The 20849-nt window shown below is 36.9% G+C and overlaps 1 protein-coding gene across 8 annotated transcripts in view; it reads right to left on the bottom strand.

Moving 5' to 3' along the window:
* Positions 1-4863: 4863 nt before the first annotated feature.
* Positions 4864-20849, bottom strand: part of BBS12 (Bardet-Biedl syndrome 12) — a 77336-nt gene continuing 61350 nt past the window's right edge. For 4 of the 8 annotated variants that reach the window (XR_007137514.1, XR_007137513.1, XR_007137516.1 and 1 more), the window contains 3 exons: positions 13689-13858; positions 11854-11936; positions 4864-6144 (listed from right to left, as the gene is read on the bottom strand). The gene's annotated coding sequence lies outside the window, so the exon portion shown is untranslated. Of the gene's footprint in view, positions 6145-11853; positions 11937-13688; positions 13859-14669; positions 15029-20849 lie in introns of all 8 variants that reach the window. The other 4 variants (XR_007137512.1, XR_007137515.1, XR_007137517.1 and 1 more) reach the window with 2 other exon arrangements.

Here is a 20849-nt window from a genome sequence, read left to right on the forward strand (position 1 = left end):
CATATAAATCAATGGAACAGAACTGAGAGTTAAAAAACAAACCGACATTTAGGATCAATTGATTTTCAACAAGGGTGCTAAGACTATTCAATGAAGAAAGAATAGTCTTTCCAACAAATTTAGTTGGCACAACTAAATATTCACATGAAAAAGAATGAATTTGGACCTTATCAAAAAATTAATTCAACATAGATCATAAACTTAAGTGTATGAACTAAAACAATAAACCCTCTTAGAAGAAAACGTTAAATGTAAATCTTTGTGACCTTGGATTAGGCAATGGTTTCTTAGATAAGGGCACTAAAGGCAAGAAGAAAAAATAGGTAAACTGTACTTCATCCAGATTAAAAACTTTTGTGCATCAAATCACAGTATCAAGAAAATGAAAGGTACTCAGAAAAAGGAAGAAAATATCTGTAAATCATATATAAGATAAGTCTAGTCTCTAAAATATATAAAGAACTGTCACAACTCAATAGTAATAGACAACCCAGTTTAAAAGTGGGCAAATTATTATAGGTATTTCTCCAAAGAAGCTATAAAAACAGCTAGTAAGTACGTGAAAAGATGTTCAATATAACTAGTCATTAGGAAAGTGTAAATCAAAACCACAATGAGCTATCACTGCACACCCACTAAGATTCCTATAATTAAAAAAAAAAAGACAGGAGACAGGAGTTGTCATTGTGGCTCAGTGGTTAATGAACCTGACTAGCACCCATTAGGATGTGAATTCCATCCCTGGCCTCACTCAGCAGGTTAAGGATCTGGCGTTGCTGGTGAGCTGTGGTGTAGGTCACAGACACGGCTTGGATCCCATGTTGCTGTGGCCCTGGCATAGGCCGGCAGCTACAGCTCTGATTCAGCCCCTAGCTTGGGAACCTCCATATGCCCTGGGTATGGCCCTAAAAAAAAAAAAAAAGATTAAAAAAAAGAATAATGAGGTTTGTCAAGGGTGCGGAATAACTGTAACCTTCATACATTGCTGGTGGGAACATAAATAGTACAGCCAATATAGAGAATAATCTGGCATTTCAAAAAAAAAATTAAACATAGTCACCACATGACTTAGCAATTCCATTCATACATATATATGAAAGAAATGAAAATTATGTTTACACAAAACATGTCAATGAATATTCTCATAGCAGCATTATTCATAATAGCCAAAAAGTAGAAACAACCCAAATGTCTATCAACTGATGAATGGTAAACAAAATGTGGTATATCCATACAATGAAATATTATTTGGCAGTAAAAAGAAATGAAGTACTGACACATGCTGAAACATAGATGAACCCTGAAAAAGTATGCGTAGTCACGGAAGCCAGATAGAAAAGCATGATTCCATTTATACAAAATGTCCAGAAGAGACAAATCCATAGAAATACAAAGCAGATGAGTGGTTGCCAAGGGCTGGAAGAAGAGAGGACTGGAGGGGTGACTGCTAGTGGGTGTAGGGTTTTTTGGGGAGTGATGAAAAAGCTCTGAAATTAGATTTGTGAATATGGTAAAGAACCACTAAATTGTACACTTGAAAATGGTGAATTTTATGGTATGTGAATTATATCTTAGAAAAAATAAAGAAATGCATGCTGAACTAAAAATGAAAGTTTTCTCCTCTAAAGTTGAGAGAAAAAAAGAAATGATACTGCCCAGTATCAAGGACAAGGAGAACTGGAGATTACAGGAACTGCCAGAAAGAGGATAAATTACTGCAACATTTTGAAAGGGCAGTTTAAAAACATGTGCATCAAGTCCTTAAATTTTTGAAATTAAATGTCATTTAAGCCAATAGTTTTTGAGCAAGAAATTTACTGTAAAGAAAAAAAACTGCAGACAAATATATTTAGTGACCTTGGTGTTCATTACAACATTGGTTACACTGAGGAAAGAATGAAAGATAATCTAAATAAAGGTGAGCAAATTAATTTGAATAAAGCATGTTATATTTATACAAACTAATGTGTTCCATAGATAGTTTTGTGGGAGAATGCGTAACATGGAAAAATACTTGCAATATATTGTTAATTTAAAGAAGCAGTTTAGAAAACTGTAGAGTAATATCCTGTTTGTTAAATACACTCCCAAACAGATATTAAAATGAGATATATTAAAATGTTAATATTGATCACTTTGGATGATCAAAATTTTTTTATAAAAATAACCTCTGGCTACTATTACATAAAACTTAGTATCCAAAATTCTATCTTCTCTATTTACTTGTTTCCTTATTTATTATAAGTCCCCTCACTCAAATATAATACAAAGTCCCTGGAAGGAGAGATCTTTTTGCCCTAAACATGGCTGTATCTTTGGACTTAGTGTCACTAAGCAGTGTGAACAAAGGTAATTTTTTTTCCCACTGTAAAGCATGGGGACCAGGTTACACATACATGTATACATAATTTTCCTCACATTGTTGTGTTGCAATGTAAGTGTCTAGACATAGTTCTCAATGCTACACAGCAGGATCTCATTTTAAATCCATTCCAAGAGCAATAGTTTGCATCCGATAACCCCACGCTCCCAATCCCTCCCACTCCCTCCCTCTCCCCCTGGGCAGCTACAAGTCTATTGTCCATGTCCATGATTTTCTTTTCTGTGGAAAGTTTCATTTGTGCCCTATATTAGATTCCGGTTGTAAGTGATATCATATGATATTTGTCTTTCTCTTTCTGACATTTCACTCAGTATGAGAGTCTCTAGTTCCATCCATGTTGCTGCAAATGGCATTATGTCATTCTTTTTTATGGCTGAGTAGTATTCCATCATGTATATGTACCACTTCTTCCTAATCCAATCATCTGTCAATGGACATTTGGGTTGTTTCCATGTCTTGGCTATTGTGAATAGTGCTGCAATGAACATGTGGGTGCATGTGTCTTTTTTAGAGTTTTGTCTGGATATAAGCCCAAGAGTGGGACTCCTGGGTCATATGGTAGTTCTATGTATAGATTTCTAAGGTACCTCCATACTGTTCTCCACAGTGGCTGTACCAGTTTACATTCCCACCAACAGTGCAGGAGGGTGCCCTTTTCTCCACACCCCCTCTAGCATTTGTTATTTGTGGACTTATTAATGATGGCAATTCTGACTGGTGTGAGATGGTATCTCATGGTAGTTTTGGTTTGCATTTCTCTAATAATCAGGGATGTTGAGCATTTTTTCATGTGCTTGTTGGCCATCTGTACATCTTCCTTGGAGAACAGTTTATTCAGGTCTTTTGCCCATTTTTCCATTGGGTGGTTGGCTTTTTTGCTGTTGAGTTGTATAAGTTGCTTGCATATTCTAGAGATTAATGTCTGTTGTCCATTGCATCATTTGAAACTATTTCCTCCCATTCTGAAAGTTGTCCTTTTGTTTTCTTTTTGGTTTCCTTTGCTGTGCAAAAGCTTGTCAGTTTGATTAGGTCTTACTGGTTTATTTTTGCTCTTATATCTGTTGCCTTGAGAGTATAATTAGACAAACGAAAGAAATAAAGGCATCCAAATAGGAAGAGGAGAGAAAAAACTGTCACTCTATGCAGAAGACATGATACTATACATAGAAAACCCTAAGGACTCAACCCAAAAACTACTAGAACTGATTAACAAATTCAGCAAAGTAGCAGGATATAAGATTAACATTCAGAAATCAGTCACATTTCTGTATACTAACAATGAAATATTAGAAAAGGAATACAAAAATACTAATACCTTTTAAAATCCACCCAAAAAATCAAATACCTGGGAACACACCTGACCAAGGAGGTAAAGGACTTATATGCCAATAACTATAAAACATTAATCAAGGAAATAAAGAAGATGTAAAGAAATGGAAAGATATTCCATGTTCCTGGATTGGAAAAATCAATATTGTAAAAATGGCCATACTACCCAAAGTAATCTATAGATTCAATGCAATCCCTATCAAATTACCCATGATATTTTTCACAGAACTAGAACAAACAATCCAAAAATTTATATGGAACCACAAAAGACCCAAAATTGCCAAAGCAATCCTGAGAAACAAAAACCAAGCAGGAGGCATAACTCTTCCAGACTTCAAGCAATATTACAAAGCCACAATCATCGAAACAGTGTGGTACTGGTACCAAAACAGACAGACAGACACATGGAATAGAATAGAGAACCCAGAAATAAACCCTGACACCTATGGTCAATTAATCTTTGACAAAGGAGGAAAGGTAATTTTTTAAAATGAATACATGCACTAATTTCATTTTAGAAAGTTGCTTTTGAAAACCAAACTCGTCTACATTATATATGGGCAAGGCCAATGACTGTGGAACCCTAAATGTTAACATTTTTAATGAAATCACACTAAGCCCATAAACAAATCACTTTCTTCTAAAGACTAGTACGTCTGGGGTTCCTGTTGTGGCTCAGCATACATGAGGACAGCAGGTTTGATCCCTGGCCTCACTCAGTGGGTTAAGGATCCAATAATGCCGTGAGCTATGGTGTAGTTCACAGATACAGCTTGGATCATGCATTGCTGTGGCTCTGTCATAAGCAGGTGGCTACAGCTCCGATTTGACCCCTACCCTGGGAACCTCCATATGCCACAAGGGCGACCCTAAAAGATACAGAAAGACTAGTACATCAAAAATCATCTAATTAGTTCTCAAGTCATCATTATGCCCATGAGCTGTAATATAATAGAGCAGTGCCTCTAGTTTATCTCCGTGAGAGGTAGTAAAAAATTACCGTTTACCTCCTAAGCCTTCTATACACCTTCTATGCATCTATGCAGATCTTGGTTTCACCCAAAATAACATCTGTACTTTATGTTGACTGTGTTTCCTTGACTTTTAAAAACACATAAACAACAAACACAGAATTTATAAAATAGCCAAGGTTTAATTATGTCACATTTGGGCATTTTATTTTAAAATATTGTACTGTCAGTCTAAATTGATAGTCAAGCTACAATCATGCACTGTTTTCAGGCATCTGCATTAATCAAGTGATCAGTCTCCTCTTATAGACTCTCTGATTTTGCCTTCCTAAGATCAACTCCTAAATTCAGAAAAATATGAAAACTTCATGAGGTCTTTTACCCTTAAATTATCTTTGAGGCTTCCCTGAGGGTCACTGGACAACCACCAGAAACCATTCTTTTACCTTTTAAAGAAAGGGATGCTGGAAGTAATTAGGTTTATTCATATATTCTGTATTTTTTTAATTAGCTCAACACTGTAGTAAGAGTTGGATGGGAAAAACTGTTGAGTCAGAGGAGCTCGGCTTTCCTTATATTAATTTCATTCAAATAAATTATTGTTAATAATGAATACATTTCAAAGATAGCCCCTTACAGAAAGGCCTGGTTATTCTTTATCTTCTGTGCAGTCTGCTCAGATTAGAAAGATTCAAATCTCCTTGTCCATCTGTTCTTAGTTGACATTAGTTGAAAGGTGGCATCCTGATCCTCAGTTCAAGGCACTTTTTTTTAGGTGCAAAATACAGGGCAAACAAAACCCCTGTCTTTCTAAAGCAACTGTGCAAGAAGTGGGAAGCTGAATTTACCTTTGGGACAGACTGCTCTTTGGTTTGCGGAAAGCTGTATGAATGAACCCTTTGATTATATAAATTTAAGGCAAGTACCCACCACCAGTGTTGCCTCTCCCTGCTCTAAACCAAGTCAAAAGATAAATGACAAACTGGGAAATCGCACAGTGTCTATGACATGAAAGTTAATCTAAAAAAAAATAAAGAGAGCTTAAATATCAGTAAGAAAAGAATCTCAGGCAAAGAAACATGAACAAGTAGTTCATAGAAAAAGAAATATAAATAAAATATATAGATAAATACATAGTATTTACATAAAGAAAACTTTTAGAATATATAAAATATAAAACATATGAGTAAAAGAAATACAAATCAAACCTAGAAGCAGATACATTGTTCTATTTCTCAGATGAGCTTAGTCAAAAAGTATAACATACAATTAAAGTAGAAGGAAACCTACTCTCTTTCACTGCTGGTGGGAGATCAATCACTAATAACATTCAATATTTGAGATAAATGTGTCTTTTAATTCAGCAATTTCTTTTCTAGGAATTTATCCTGTAGTCATAGTCACACGTGCACAAAGATGTATGGACAGGTATACTTCAGCTTTGCTTGTGCTTGCAAAAGACTAGAAATAAACAATAAAATAGTTATTAGTCAAGGCTTGCAGAAGAAATTATGTAGAGTCATTCATTTAAACTTTTTTGAGAGCCTAACATTATCATATGCAATTTTATAATGAGCTATTGCAGTTTTTTAAAAATGAAGTCGATCTCTGGGTATGGCTATGGAATGATCTAGATATACTGAAAAAGTGGAAACAAGTGAAAAATGTAAGGCATATGGCAGGGTGTATAGCATGGTGCATTTTCATGAAAGGAAAACATGCATACACACCTGCCTTTGTGTCTTTTTAGACATAGGATAATTCAGAAATGTCTGCCTCTGGGGACAGGAATCTGCAGTTAAGGAAGACATTTCAATGTATAGTTTTTGCACTACTTGCTTTTTTTTTTAACAATATGCATGTACTACGTTTTCCTACTTAACTTATTTTAAAAAGCATATAGTGAGAAAAATATGATAATTTGAGGCATGATTTTTCAATAAAAAATAGAAAGTAAATGCCGAGGGTCCATAGGTAAAGACACCACGTGTCATCTCTGGCTATGGCCTGTGGGGACTCCGGGGCCAGCTCTCTGATGACTTCTGCAATCCATTTTATGACCCTGCTGGAAAGTGGCTGCAGGTATAGTTTGAGAGAAGATCTCTGTAAGTATCCCTTCATCCACTTATTGCCTTGCTTCTCAACATTGGACTCTCAGATATTTTCATTTTTGATTCCATCATAAGAATTAAAACCAATGGTCACACTGAATATGAAGGGATGAGGGCCCAGAAAGGAGCCGCATCACACAGGAGAGAGCGTGGACTGATGTAGTGAACATTTCCCCAGACATCTACAAGGCACACTGAAAATCTTCCAATGAGATGTTCCTGGACTTTCTCATGCAGCTAAAGCCTTATAATTAGTTTCTTTCTTTCTTTTCTTTTCTTTTTTTGTTTTTCTTTGCCATTTCTTGGGCTGCTCCCTCAGCATATGGAGGTTCCCAGGCTAGGGGTCTAATCGGAGCTGTAGCCGCTGGCCTACACCAGAGCCACAGCAACACGGGATCTGAGCCACGTCTGCGACCTACACCATAGCTCACTGCAACGGCGGATCCTTAACCCACTGAGCAAGGCCAGGGATCGAACCCTTAACCTCATGGTTCCTAGTCGGATTCGTTAACCACTGAGCCAAGACGAGAACACCTAGTTTCTTATTTCTTAACTTAGCATTTCTGTTAACTGGAGGAATATTTTTTATTATGAGCTTAAGGATGCTTTCCTTTTAAACATTTTTACTGGCAACTTGAATTGTTTCTTTTCATTTTTTGTTACTGGTTTTTAATTAGTTAAAAAATTAACTTTGTGTAATCATATAGAGTATTTTTGTTTAAAATGAAAGCATTACAGACAAGGATGAAAGTATCCTTTGGACTCCACTTGGAAGCTCAGTCACTTCCCTTTTCTCCACAGATGAAATCATTTTTCTTGGTTTGGTGTGTATCATTTCAGATTTTTCTTTGTGTATTTACATACACATGTGTGCCCATAGAAAAGATAGTATTGTTTTGTATGAGTGTTCATATGTGTCTTTACATAAATGGTATTATGTTGTCCTTAGCTTCCAGTAATGTATTTTCACTCATGGTATGTCTTAGAATTCTTTCCATGTTAATTAAGCACGGATCTACCTTGTTCATTTTAATGGCTACAGAGTATTCCCTGGTAATATAGCCATACTACTTAACCATTCCCTGACTGGCATACATTTAGTTTGTACACAGGTCTTGGCCATTACAAACAGTGCTGCGGTGACTATCTTTGCCTCTGTGTGCTCCAAGTTGTTACCTAGTGATGGATTTGTTTGTTGGGCTTCTGCATTTTCAATTTTAAAAGATGTTGCCAAATTCACTTCCCAAGTAACTGTACTGAGTTATATTCTGACCAGCAGTGCTCATACCTTCACAGAGGTGCCATTCTTGCCAAAATTCTAGCATCATAAAGCTGGGAATGCTAATTAGTAGCACAGATGATGAAATTAAAATTTAAAAGACTTTCTACAAGTTGGATCAGGATAAAATTATTAGATCCAAATAAAGTTCTAAGTTAAAAAAAAAGAATAAATTGAGCAAGTATAGCATTGCAAAATCTGGCTTAGAAAAAAAGTCATGTAAAAAAGATCACATGAAAGTTAAAAATTCAATGGCCTAATCCCAGGCCTAAAATTCCCATGTAAATCTATACCTCTAGAAAATAAAGGAGGTAATTTTTGCTGGCATCCTGAAAAATAAAAATGAGAGATCACATGGTTAGTAGAAACCAATAGGGTAAGTAATTGCTCAGGAAGCTACCATGACTAGACTTCATTAACAGATGTTTAGTGAGCAGATGCTAAGAGTGTAAAATTTCTCTGAACTTTGAACAGACCACATATGGAACATTCATATCTTAAGGGGACATTGACAAGACAGTTTTTAAGATAGGGCAATGCTTATTACCATAATCATGTATTGCGGTAATCATGTAAATTCCCAATTTTCATTAGGTTCTTTTATGCAAAGACTGAATAAAAGCTCATTACAGCAGAAAGTTACAGAAACACTTTTTTCAGCTCTCCAAAGAGAGTGTCTACTTACTATGGACACTTTGTTAGCCTTTCTAGATAATTCCTTCTATGATAGGAAAATGCATTTCATCAGAAAATGGACCTCCACAGGCTGCCTCCATCCCTACAGTTCTATGATCTTTACCTTTCCTTGGAAATACTCCTATTTCCCCAGAAATATTCCCTTCAACTTGACCATATATGATAATGTGTACTAAATTTAGAAATATTTTAAACTCCAACCCATCAAAACTGGCGGATTATGGCCAGTGTTTATTTGTGTTCAGAGAAGACTGAATATTTTTTTCTTTCATCACAGAGGAAGCCTCAGCTTTGTCTGTAGTCCAAGTTTACTACACCTTCTGCCAAAATTATGACATTCTTCGTAACTCTTCAGCCAATGACCTCAAACCTGCCCCAAAGCAATCACCCCCTGAGGATAAAAAAGGTCATTTAAACACTTCAGCCCCTAGTCATTAGGCAAATACAAAACTTCATCTCAAATTAGTGTTCTTAAGGTTAAGGTCTTCTCACAAAAGTAATACAGAAAGAATGAGTGTTGATTTTTTAAAAAAAGCTGGAACTGCAATTGAGTAGTTGAAAATTTCAGATGTTCTCTCAATAATTCCTTCTATGATAGGAAAATGCATTTCATCAGTTTAAACTCTCCAAAACAATATGTTGTCTGAAAAGCTAATGTTTTGACCAGAAGTTTACGAATAGAATACTGAAGTTATAGTAAAGATTATATTTAAAACCACTGTAGTTTAAGAAGGCTGAGATAAAATAAATGTATTCACTATCCATGTAAAAGGCTAAACAAGTTAGGAAAACACTGATTATTAAAAGGACAACTATTTTAAAACTTTAACATTACTTTTTTATAAAATAGCAGAAAAATAGTTATTTCCAGTTTCTCATATTTATTTATTATAGAGCATCTGGACATGGCTCTCCTTGTATATCTATTTAGAAACACAATTTGAGGTGACTTGCCTATTTAAAGACAGAAGAATTAAAAATTATAAAAATGAGTAGTTCATTTCACTTAAAAGGATAGAACTCATTGTACCAAGAGCTAGATCTTTACATTAACTGATCACTAAATTTAGCTCTAAACCTGGCAGACAAGGCAGTAAGGAAAATAAGGTGTGTTCCAAAATGTGTACTGTTTGATACGAGCTCAATGAAAAGTAATTGATGCCCTTTCCTGGCGTCAATTCTGTTAGAAACCCGTTAAGTGGCTCTTTATAAAAGGAGCAGTAAGTAACATAAAAGCCAACATCCTGAACTGTAACTTTGCCAAAGATTAAGAAAATATTCTTCAGATTGCCTTAATAAAGCTGAGTTCAACGTTCAGTTATAACTTTGTGAAAGCACTTCTGCGGGGGATTTTAAAAATATTTTTCAGGAACATTGTATTCTGCTGATCTAATTTAAGACAAGAACAGATTTTAAATAAATTAGAAATGGTTGATTAATATACTCTTTAGGTCTTCTCTCTCAAAAGTCAGTTATTCTATGCCTAGTTATATGCTTTTTATTTATTTATTTTTTTTTTTGAGAGTTAAGTTTTATTTGGGGCAAAATGAGGACTTAAGCTTTGGAGGCAGCATCTCAGGGAACCCTGAGGAAACCACTCCCTTAATTATTATTATTATTTCTTACAACTACAAGAATGTTCATGAAGATATGCACAAAGAAGAAGGTATTGCTTGTAATATCCCCAACCAGCAATTATCACTGGAGGCATTTTCTGGTATATCCTTCATAGATGATGGATACAGATAGAGATCTAGAAATAAATAGTTTTTGTTTTGTTTAGTTTTTACCAAATGGGGTCAAACTGGACACACTTTTATAACTACCACTACCCAGTTATTTTCGACTACCCAGTACATTGTGAACATTTCTTCATGCTGTTAAGTATTTTTCTATAACTTTATTCTTAACGCCATCATGTTATTCCATTGCATGGATATACCACCATTTATTTAATCCAGTGCCTGGGGACATTTAGGTAGTTCTCACTGTTTATACCTTACTGTAGACTAATTACTTTCGCAGGACTGATGCCTCTCTCTCAGGTCCTTTTGATTTTCCTTTCATGGGGCTCATTGCACTTGTAATTATCTGTGTAATGTCTATTCACTCACTGATAGAATATAAGTGCCAGCCCATGATATAGAAGACACTCAATAAATACTCTTGATTAAATAAATGACTGCTTTAAGACTTGGAAGTACATTTTATCAAGTTTGTTTGAAAAAGTTGTGTCAATTTACACTTTTCCCAAAAGCGTAATGAGAGTCCCTCTTTTCCATACTCACTCTGGGTATCATATCAGGTATCTTGGCATCACTTTGATGTCAAAAAAAAAAAAAAAGTCAGTTTAATATGGGTTTAATTTAGATGTTAAAAATTGTTCATAGGTTTGGCAAGTGCTAAGAAACTGTCATTTCAGTGTTATCTGGAAACTGCCTAAAACACCAATGTTCAAAGCAACAGTCTTACCAGCTTCACAGACACTAATTTTAGGCTATAAACATTCAGAGAGCTGACTTTGAGTCTGGAAAGGAAAGATTTTCATCTCTGCACAGAGGTGGACCACAGGAGTTCCTGTGAGCTGGACATTTGGGGGAAGAGATGGGAAAACCCAGTCAGGTACCTGTCCCTTTTAATTGCGTGTGGGTTTTTTTTTTTTTTTTTCTCATCACAATTTCCACACAACATGTATTTTTAAAGGAAGAAAAGATAAAACATACATTGACCATTTTCTTTGGTCAATTATTTTAAGTGCTCAATTTAATTTTTCTTCTTAATGTGTTCATTTTTCTCCCCCATATCCTGATTCATCTAGAATAAATCCCACTGTGCAATTATATCCACTTCGCTGGTATTAAGAACTGTAAATGACTTCAGTGTGTAGGCTGCAAAAGATATCTAACTTTTGAGAGGAGTTAGTCTTGCAATTTGTGTGGCCCTGTCTTTACTTAAAGCCATCGTATTAAAAAAAAAAAACCAAAAAACTACGTCACTCATCCTCAACAAAATGATACAGAGTTCTTCATTTTACAGTTGCCAAAGGGCATCAATTCTCTTGAGAATCTAAGATCTAATTCATACCCTCAAATCACAGGTCATGACTTCTGATGGATGATGGTGTCAGTGCCTGGAGTCAGATCATCCTGATGTTTCCAGAAGATGTTCTGGTACAACAATAAAACATTCAAAGTATAAACGTAAGCTGATATTTCAAAACAGTTGCTCTCGCAAGTGTACTTTCAACATCACTGTTCACACATAAAATGAAAAGGGAGGCTACTGGCAATTTATGGAACTGAACTCTTTCTTAGAAGACACGGGAAAAAAAGGACAGTGTGATCAGGGTATTGACGCTAAATAACCAAGACAGGATGTCTTACATAGGATATGTCAACAAGACCTGTTACCGCTCAAACCTCAAGTGGACCCTCAGTTTTCTCAGGAATTTCTACCATATTGCCTTGGTTCCTCAACTCTTTCAGTCTCTGAGACCATTTCACACTTTCTCCTTTTATCTGCACCTTCCAACAATCCCCATTCTTGGTTGACTCCTTGTTGTGCTTGTTTCACTGACGGTAATGGAGTCCATCAGGATAGAATTTCCTCAGCTTTCCACCATCAAACAGCCAGCCTACCTGCATCCGCTCTCACATGCTCACGAGGCCCCTGACCTGCCCTCTGCCCACCCCGACCCGAGCAGGGACAGGGGTCACATTTCCTTTCCCTTGCCGAAGGGCCATCTCCAGCATTCATTTTGCTCCTTCCTAGTAGATCATTCCCATCAGCATAAAAATATGTGGTTCTTTCCTATCTTCAAAAAAGCCCTTCCCCTCCCTTGACCCCACAGCCCTTTCCAGATACCACTCCATTTTCTGCTTCCCTCTAAAGCAAAATTCCTCAACAGTTGCCTAATTGCTGTCTCTTCTACTTCCACCCATTTGTTTCTCTGCTTCAAACCTTCGATTTCATTTATTGCTTAAGCAACTGCATGACAACAAAAGTAATGACTACAAAAAAGACTTCACCCACATTCCACTAGCCTAAGACATCAATTCTTCTTGTTTTACTTGTGCTCCCTTCTTGTATTTGCTCATTGGTGAATGTCCTTTTTCACACTGTTGTGATCATAGACTAGGAATATTTTTCTATGCTATTCTCCTTGCTTGATATTCTAATTTCCTATCTTGCTACACCATTTAGAGAATTTGTATTTTAGGAATTTCATCTAGTTGATATGCATATAATTCATTTCACCATTCACTGTTTGGGCCATTTAGATGGTTTTTACCACTGTTACTGCTGTGGTTAAGCACTTCAGGTACCTAATTTACCAAGAGCTTTTTTTTTTTTTTTTCTTTTTAGGGCCATACCCATAGCATATGGAGGTTCCCAGGCTAGGGGTCTAATCAAAGCTACAGCTGCCGGCCATAGCCACAGCAATGCCAGATCTGAGCTGTGTCTGTAACCTACACCAGAGCTCACAGCAACACTGGATTCCTAACCCACTGAGCGAGGCCAGGCATCGAACCAGCAACCTCATGGTTCCTAGTCGGATTCATTTCTGCTGTGCCACGACGGGAACTCCATAATTTATTAAGAGCTAGTGTGAATTGTTTGTCCATGTATATTGTAGAGGGGCCATTTAAAGTGCGTCATAACTGTCTATGATATAGTGGCTCATATTCTATCTACTATGGGAAAAATTTGAGATCCCCCATAATATAGGGTAACATCAAGTTGGACCTGGATGGGAGGATGGTTGCCTCATCTTCTTCCTAGTTGTGCTTCACCACTGTGCCCTCAAGCCCTGAGGCACAGACCATTCGGTGGCCTCTATCTTCAAGACTTTCTAGGCTGGAAGTAGACACAGTGTCCATGTTCTGGCATGCCCCATACTTCCTGTTCCAATTACATACCTTTCCTTTCTTTGAAGTTTTGTTGCTTTGAATTAGGTGCAGCTGTTGTAAACAGTACGTGTGGCAGGTACCTTGTTTGCTGGCTTCTCTGCATCCACCATTCATTCTTCCAGCCCTTGCAAAGAGGCTGACCTGTATGGACCACACCAACTTCTCCTCTTGCTCTCTGGCTAAAGCAAGGAAAGGAGGAGACTGTAGTTAATTCTTCCTATGATATCACCACAGTGACCTTCAAGTGAGAGTCACTGCTCCTCTCTGGGTGTCATTCTCTACATGATTCTTTCTTTCTGGGTTCTGCTAACCCTATCCTCCCTTCACCCTTTTGGGCCTGGGAGTGGCATGAGCCCTGCTGGTATTCTCCCAGTATAACACGATGCCTTGTAATTCTTTACTCCCCACCCACAACTTCCTAAGTAAACCTTTCTCAAATTCTCCTATTTTGAATGTGTCATCTTACTGAGGCCTTGCCTCATACAGAATACAATTGAATTTAATTCTGAAACTCCATGTGAGAGTTTTTGCTTTTTGATGGGACAATTTTACAGTTGTAGTGAAAATTTACATATTTAATTTTTTTCTTGCACTTAATTGTACATTTTTTGTACCTGCTTTTCTCTTTTTCTTACTCTTACTAAATTAATAAGGTTTCTTTTTATCTTTTCCTTTTCTACTCATAAACTGGAATTTTCATTATGCATCTCCATTCCGCTACTCATAACCTTCCTAATATTAACAGTTATATTACTATTTCTATGGATAAGTAAAAATTAAATAATGTCCTCCAACTTGCTCATTCCCCATCAGACATAGATCTTTCTATTTTACTAACATTTGTCTTCCCAGCTGTCAAAATTAAATCTTTCCATTGATACATCAAAAAATAAGTAACAATTTTGCCTTTCTACGTGCTGTGTTACTAGTTTAATCCTTCTGCACCCCTTCCACTGAAATAAAACCTTTAGAACATTTAACAGCCCTTACCTTCCCTAGTGCCCAAATCTTCAACTTGTAAGAGATGATTATAGGATTTCAATCCCAGACAGTTATCAAGGTTTTCCTCACAGTTTCTCTCCTGTTTCAAAATTCTTAACAGAGTATAATCTCCAGTTAACCGTCATTATCCACTTAGATTTAATTGTAAATATTATGACATTTATTGTTCACCAATGTTTCTTGAACTTTTCATCTTCCCTATCATGAGGTTTGATTTTCACTTGGTTACAGAATTTTCTCGAAAGGTATACAGAATTTTCAGAGCCCTGACGACAGGCCAAAACTTCTTTACTTTGCTCTCACATGAGGATGAGAACTTTCCTTTGTAGAGGGGTAGTGCCAGTGGTCTGTAAATACAAATGCAAATTGTCTGAGTCAACCAACGTTGTAGATAACAAGTCTATTACTAGTCTAGTTATCTTTTATTAGTTGCCTTTGAAAGTTCTATTCTGTGTCTAGAAGCCTTATAAAATTTTCTACTATGATGCTGAGGAGTGATTTCCTAAACCTGTCATTCCTTCTGCATTATATATACAGCGCTGAGGAATATAATGTATGCTACATAAGGTAAAGCTTTTTCTTCTCCTCTTTCATTCATTTATTCATTTATGTATATTAGTATGAACTTGTGGATGCTTGTTTTATTCTGTAGGCAATATCTGCTTCTACTATTGTTTACTGATGCTCAAATTTTTCCAGATTTGGCTAGTGGGAGGTCTTTCAGGCTGGCTTTTATATTCTTATGACATATTCCCATCATTCTTTGACTATTTCTTTACCTTCCAGCACACACACAAAAATCTTTCAGGCTTATCTTATACTTTTTCAGCCCCTGCCCTGGAATTAAGTACTTCTTCAAGGAGCTCTGGGGTTTTTTGTTTGTTTGTTTTTCTTTTGTTATTTTCTGTAGAGAATCCTAGTTAGATCTGAATAGTAGGTAATGTTGTTGCAATGACATTGCTCTTAGGTTTTCTCAATGGAATGAGCTAGGGAATATATAACTCCATATGTGCATGTGCACACATAGAGATATCCACGCACACGCATTTACTATTGAAAACACAAAATCATGGATATATCCAAATCTAGTTTTATGAACCACAGGGTTTATTTTAGTTTTCTCCCTTTCCATATCTGTAACTCCTTTTTCTAACAGTGAGAAGCCTGGCCCCCATTACCTCAATATATTTGCTTGTTGGATCAAATCCCAGTATAATCAGTCTCTTCTCATCATCACTGCCCCCTGAATGGGCATCCTCCACACCCATTTTGCTTCCAACATCCCATGGCCAGCAGCTGCCCCCATGTAGGAGGCTGTCCTTATCTTGCTTGGGCTCACACGCCAGACCACTGCTACCACCCCCACCCCATGCAAATGCCTTTCTCATTCCTCTTGGGTTCCACCTTGTGCTGGGCCACTAGCACCCACTTTCCAGTGTGGATGCTTCCTCTTGCTCAATTCTATCTACTAGCCTTAGGATTAAATTATTTAAGCAAGGCAGATGGAAGGAAGTAGGCAATTAGAAAAAAAAAAAGATCTTTCTATATATGTATGTATATGAACACCTATATTTATATGCATATAATCTAAAACTCCCATCACCATACTCAATGCCCTTCTATTGTTTTATCATTTTCCCCCATATTACCAAAGAAAAACATACAAGTAATACAATACTGATAAGTGTAGGGAAGGAAAAAACTTTTTCTTATACCTTCTCAGGTTCTGTATCTGGGAGCCTACAATTAAACTGACAAGAGACAGATTAACAGGAGAAAAACCATGTGTTTCTTTATAGCTGTTAATATTTTCACATGCACAAGGGCTTCATAGAAAAGAAGTAAAAACCCAAAGAAGCAGCTAAACCTGTGGACTTATGCATGGATTTTAACAAAGGATAATGAACACGGGAGAAGTCAGCAAAGGGAAAAGGAGGTTGGAGTTCCTATGGGTAGTAAATTGTGGAAAGATGACTAGGAAATATATGGGAGATAAGACTTGATTAGTAAGGTTTGTTACACAGAGAAGAGCCATAGTTCTCCTCTTCCTGGACAGAGGGGCACATTTACAAATGGAAATTCATGTCTTGCTTTTAGGCAGAAAGAGGGAGGCAGAGAGTGGCTCCTATGTCAGCTTCTTCTCAACTGCCTTCAGCTCAAAATAATCCTTATGCCAAAGTGGGTGGTATGTTCTGATCTCCTTCACAAGCAAAAAGAAGAAAATAAAAAGTGCTTATAACTGGCCAGCTGCTTGGGCATGTGACCTGTGCAGTCATGCAGAGCCCTACACTCACAAGGATCTTGTACTTGGTTCTATGCTCTGCTGTCACCATCTTGAAATTCTTAGTAATTGTTGAACAAGAGTAGGGGAGGAAAAAGAAATTTCCCTCTACCCTTTTGAGGCATTGGCTGAGGCCTCCTATAATAAAAAACAGATTAACAAGAGAAAAAAAACAAACAGAAGTTTATTAACATGTGTACCTCATGTATACATGGAAGATACCCAAAGAAAATGAATAACTCTCCAGATGGCCAAGACACAACCTTAAATACCATCTTCGGTTAAAGACAAAAGAAAGATATCGGGGATATACTAGTTAGGGGAGGTTACTGGGAAAAGCATAGTAAACAAGGGTAAAGTTTGTTACACAGATTGAAGTCTGTGCCTTCTCTATTAGTAAGACTCTCTTGTTATTTAGTCATCCTGACATTCCTGGTACTGAGAGACACAAACAGAGATTTCCCTTATAAATGTAAATGCCCCTTATAAAAGGGTAGCTTCTCTATTTTAGAGCTTCTCCTGTTTCTGCTAAGTTCTTAAAATAACTGCCTTAAGCATAATAATCCTATGCCAAAGAGGAATATTTGGGGGTGGGTGGAGGGCATATTTTGCTACCCTTCACAAGAGTCCCTGCATTTTCATTTTGCTTCTGTAATTCCTAAGAAAGTATGCGTATGTTTATATTTTTACATATTTTAAAATGAAATCACAATGTACATAATGTGTTACCTGCTTTTTTTAGCTGAAGTTTTTTTTTTAATAAGTCACTGTGGTATATGTTCAGCATCATTTTTGATGGCTGCATTATATTCAATTACAGGAATGTATCACTAACTTATTTAACTGATTACTTATTATTGAACATACAGATTATTTCTATCTTTTACATTACATTGGGTTAATAGATAGGCTTGTGTTTAAACACTTCTTGCATCACATACTAGTTTTATCACCTTAAAAGTCATCTATCTGAATCTCGATGTCCTCATCTATAAAATGGGGAAAATAATAGAACCTCAGAGTGAAACTGAGTCCCTCCAAAATTAAGGTCCCCTGCCAAGTTTATAATTCATCTCTCTATCTGAAACTTTACCCCCTTACTTATCACACTCTTATTTCCCTCTGGATTGAGGAGTATCAAAGACAAGAGGGGACTGAAACCAAGCAGGACCCTGCAGGGCCCTCAGGGTACAAAAGCTCCTCCATGTGCCCCATTTTTGTTTATTTTTATTTATTTATTTATTTATTGGTCTTTTTGCCATTTTTTGGGCCACTCCTGTGGCATATGGAGGTTCCCAGGCTAGGGGTCTAATCGGAGCTGTAGCCACTGGCCTATGCCACAGCCACAGCAATGTGGGATCCGAGCCACGTCTGCAACCTACACCACAGCTCACGGCAACGCCAGCTCCTCAACCCACTGAGCAAGGCCAGGGTTCGAACCTGCAACCTCGTGGTTCCTAGTCGGATTCGTTAACCACTGAACCACAACGGGAACTCCATTTTTGTTTAAAGGAAAAGGCTGGGTGTTCCCTGATGGCCTAGCAGGTTAAAGATCTGGCATTGTCACTACTGTGGAGTGGGTTTGATCCCTGGCCCAGGAACTTCTGCATGTCACAGTATGGCCAAAAAATATAAAAAATAAATTTAAAAAAGAGAGAAAAGAAAGAGGTTTCAGTCTCCTAGGCCTTCCCTGAGTTTCAAAGAGAAGACTCAAGCAGTTACTAATTAGGGAAATAAGGGAATTAATTCAGAAACAAAGGGAAAGTGGTCAAGAAAGCAATAGGTAGTAATAAAACAGAGTCCCAGTTCCTCATCAGGAGATATACATAATAATTTGATGCATGTCTTTGAGTTGTTCTGTAGAAACTGAGATCCCTGTCCAGGTGGAGGATGGTGACTACTTGCTGAACACAAGCAGGTTGACCCTAGACCAACCAGAACCAGAAAGTTCATGATTAAGATTCCTACATCACCCTGTTATCTCACCACCAACCAATTAGAAGAAAGTTCATGAGATATAACCCTCATCAAATGTTGCCTTTAAAAACCCCTCGCCTGAAAGCTATCAGGAAGTTTCAGTCTTTTGAGTGTGTGCTACCTGTTCCCCTTGCTTGGCACCTCACAAATAAACACTGTACTTTCCTTCACCACAACATGGTGTTAGTAGATGGCTTTGTTGCACGGCAGGCAGGTGGACCCAAATCCCAATAATACTAGATATATTTTATTAAAGGATTAAATGAGATGCCACATACAAAACAGTTAGTGCTTCAGATTTCAAAATCAAATTTGTGGTTATCATAGTGGAAACCGTCTGGGGGAGAGATAAATTAGGAGGATGGGATTAACACATACACACTACTGTATATAAAACAGATAATTAACAAAGACCTATTGTACAGCACATGGAAATCTACTCAATAGTCCGTAATAACCTATACGTGAAAAAAATAGATATATGTATATGTAGAACATTATAAGTCAACTATACTCCAATACAATGAAAACAGAAGCAAATAAAACCAAAGTACTTAGCACCTGTGTATAGTGTTTTCTTAATAATTTTTCCAGTTATAAAAGGGGACTCCATCTCACATGGTTAAATGAGGATTAAATGAGACACTATATGTAAAGTGCATCTAATAAATTCTCAGTAAATGTCATTATGATTTATCAACTATAAACCAATTCAGAGATGATGACTGATTATAAATTATCAACTAAAAGACCCAAAAGTGAAAAAAACAAACTCTCAATAGTTATTTATAAATGGACAAAAATACTTTTTTAAAAAGTTTGCAAATGTTTTTTTGACCCAAATATCTGAAACCAAGAGGAATTATGTGGCCAAGCCTTAGTTTACTCTGGTAAGTTGCTGGAACTCATTGGATAGCTGTACATTTTATTGAAATTACTAGGCCTGTTTTCAACCAGGCCATTGTTGAAGAGGGGAAAATTTTCCTCCTATACTTCTGGGTTCTTTTGGTTGGTCTAACTAACACAAGACAGATTAACAGGAGAGAAGCAAATTTAATTTTGTATGTACAGAGGTCTCACATGGATAGGGAACCTAAAGAAATGACCCAAAACAGGCAGCTTTTATAGTTTTTAGACCAAGAAACAATACCTTTATGAAGTGACAAGACAAAGAAGTTTGGGCTTGGGCTAGTAAAACTGTAGAGTCACAAGTGTTGCTTACACAGCCCTCCCTTTCTCTGATGATAAGAACATCTCCTGACCTCCTGGCACAGGAAGGGCACCTTTCACACGGGGGATTTATTTCCTGCTTTCAGAGAGACGAAGGAGAGTCAGAGTGTCCTTCCTGTACTGGCTATTTCTTAAGTAACTTTAATTCAAAATAATCAATATGCCACTTTGGCATACTTGGGGCCAGCTGACCCAGACTCCACACCACTAATTCTAATTTTTAAACCAGAACAATATTCCCTCTTCATCTGTGTTTCCTAAAATGAAGAAAACTAATATTTCCCCCTTTACTAGTTCCATATTACTCTTTTTAGTTAGCTCTTAGACATAATGTTGAACTAAAATCTTGTGTCTTTTAAATTCTTCTCTAAGAGCAGACATTGGGGATGTTTGTTGGCATATCTGGACCAAGGCCAAATATTCATTGCTGCCTACTTAAATATCTTAAACAGACTCAAAGGGGCTTCTCTTCCTATTCTCTTCCATTTTAGCCTCTTCTGCAGGGTCAAGATCCTGCAAGTCTGGACATGCCTTCGAGCCCCAGGAGAGGCAAAGAAATCAAATGATCTCGGGATTCCCCTACTGAGCCTGAAACTGAAACCTCTAAAAACTCATCTTGATTTCTTCCCACATTTCTTTCCATTTGCCTTTCTGGCACGCTTCCTCCTCTTTAGCAAAAT

Source organism: Phacochoerus africanus, chromosome 10 (genome assembly GCF_016906955.1).
Source record: "Phacochoerus africanus isolate WHEZ1 chromosome 10, ROS_Pafr_v1, whole genome shotgun sequence".
NCBI lineage: Eukaryota > Metazoa > Chordata > Mammalia > Artiodactyla > Suidae > Phacochoerus > Phacochoerus africanus.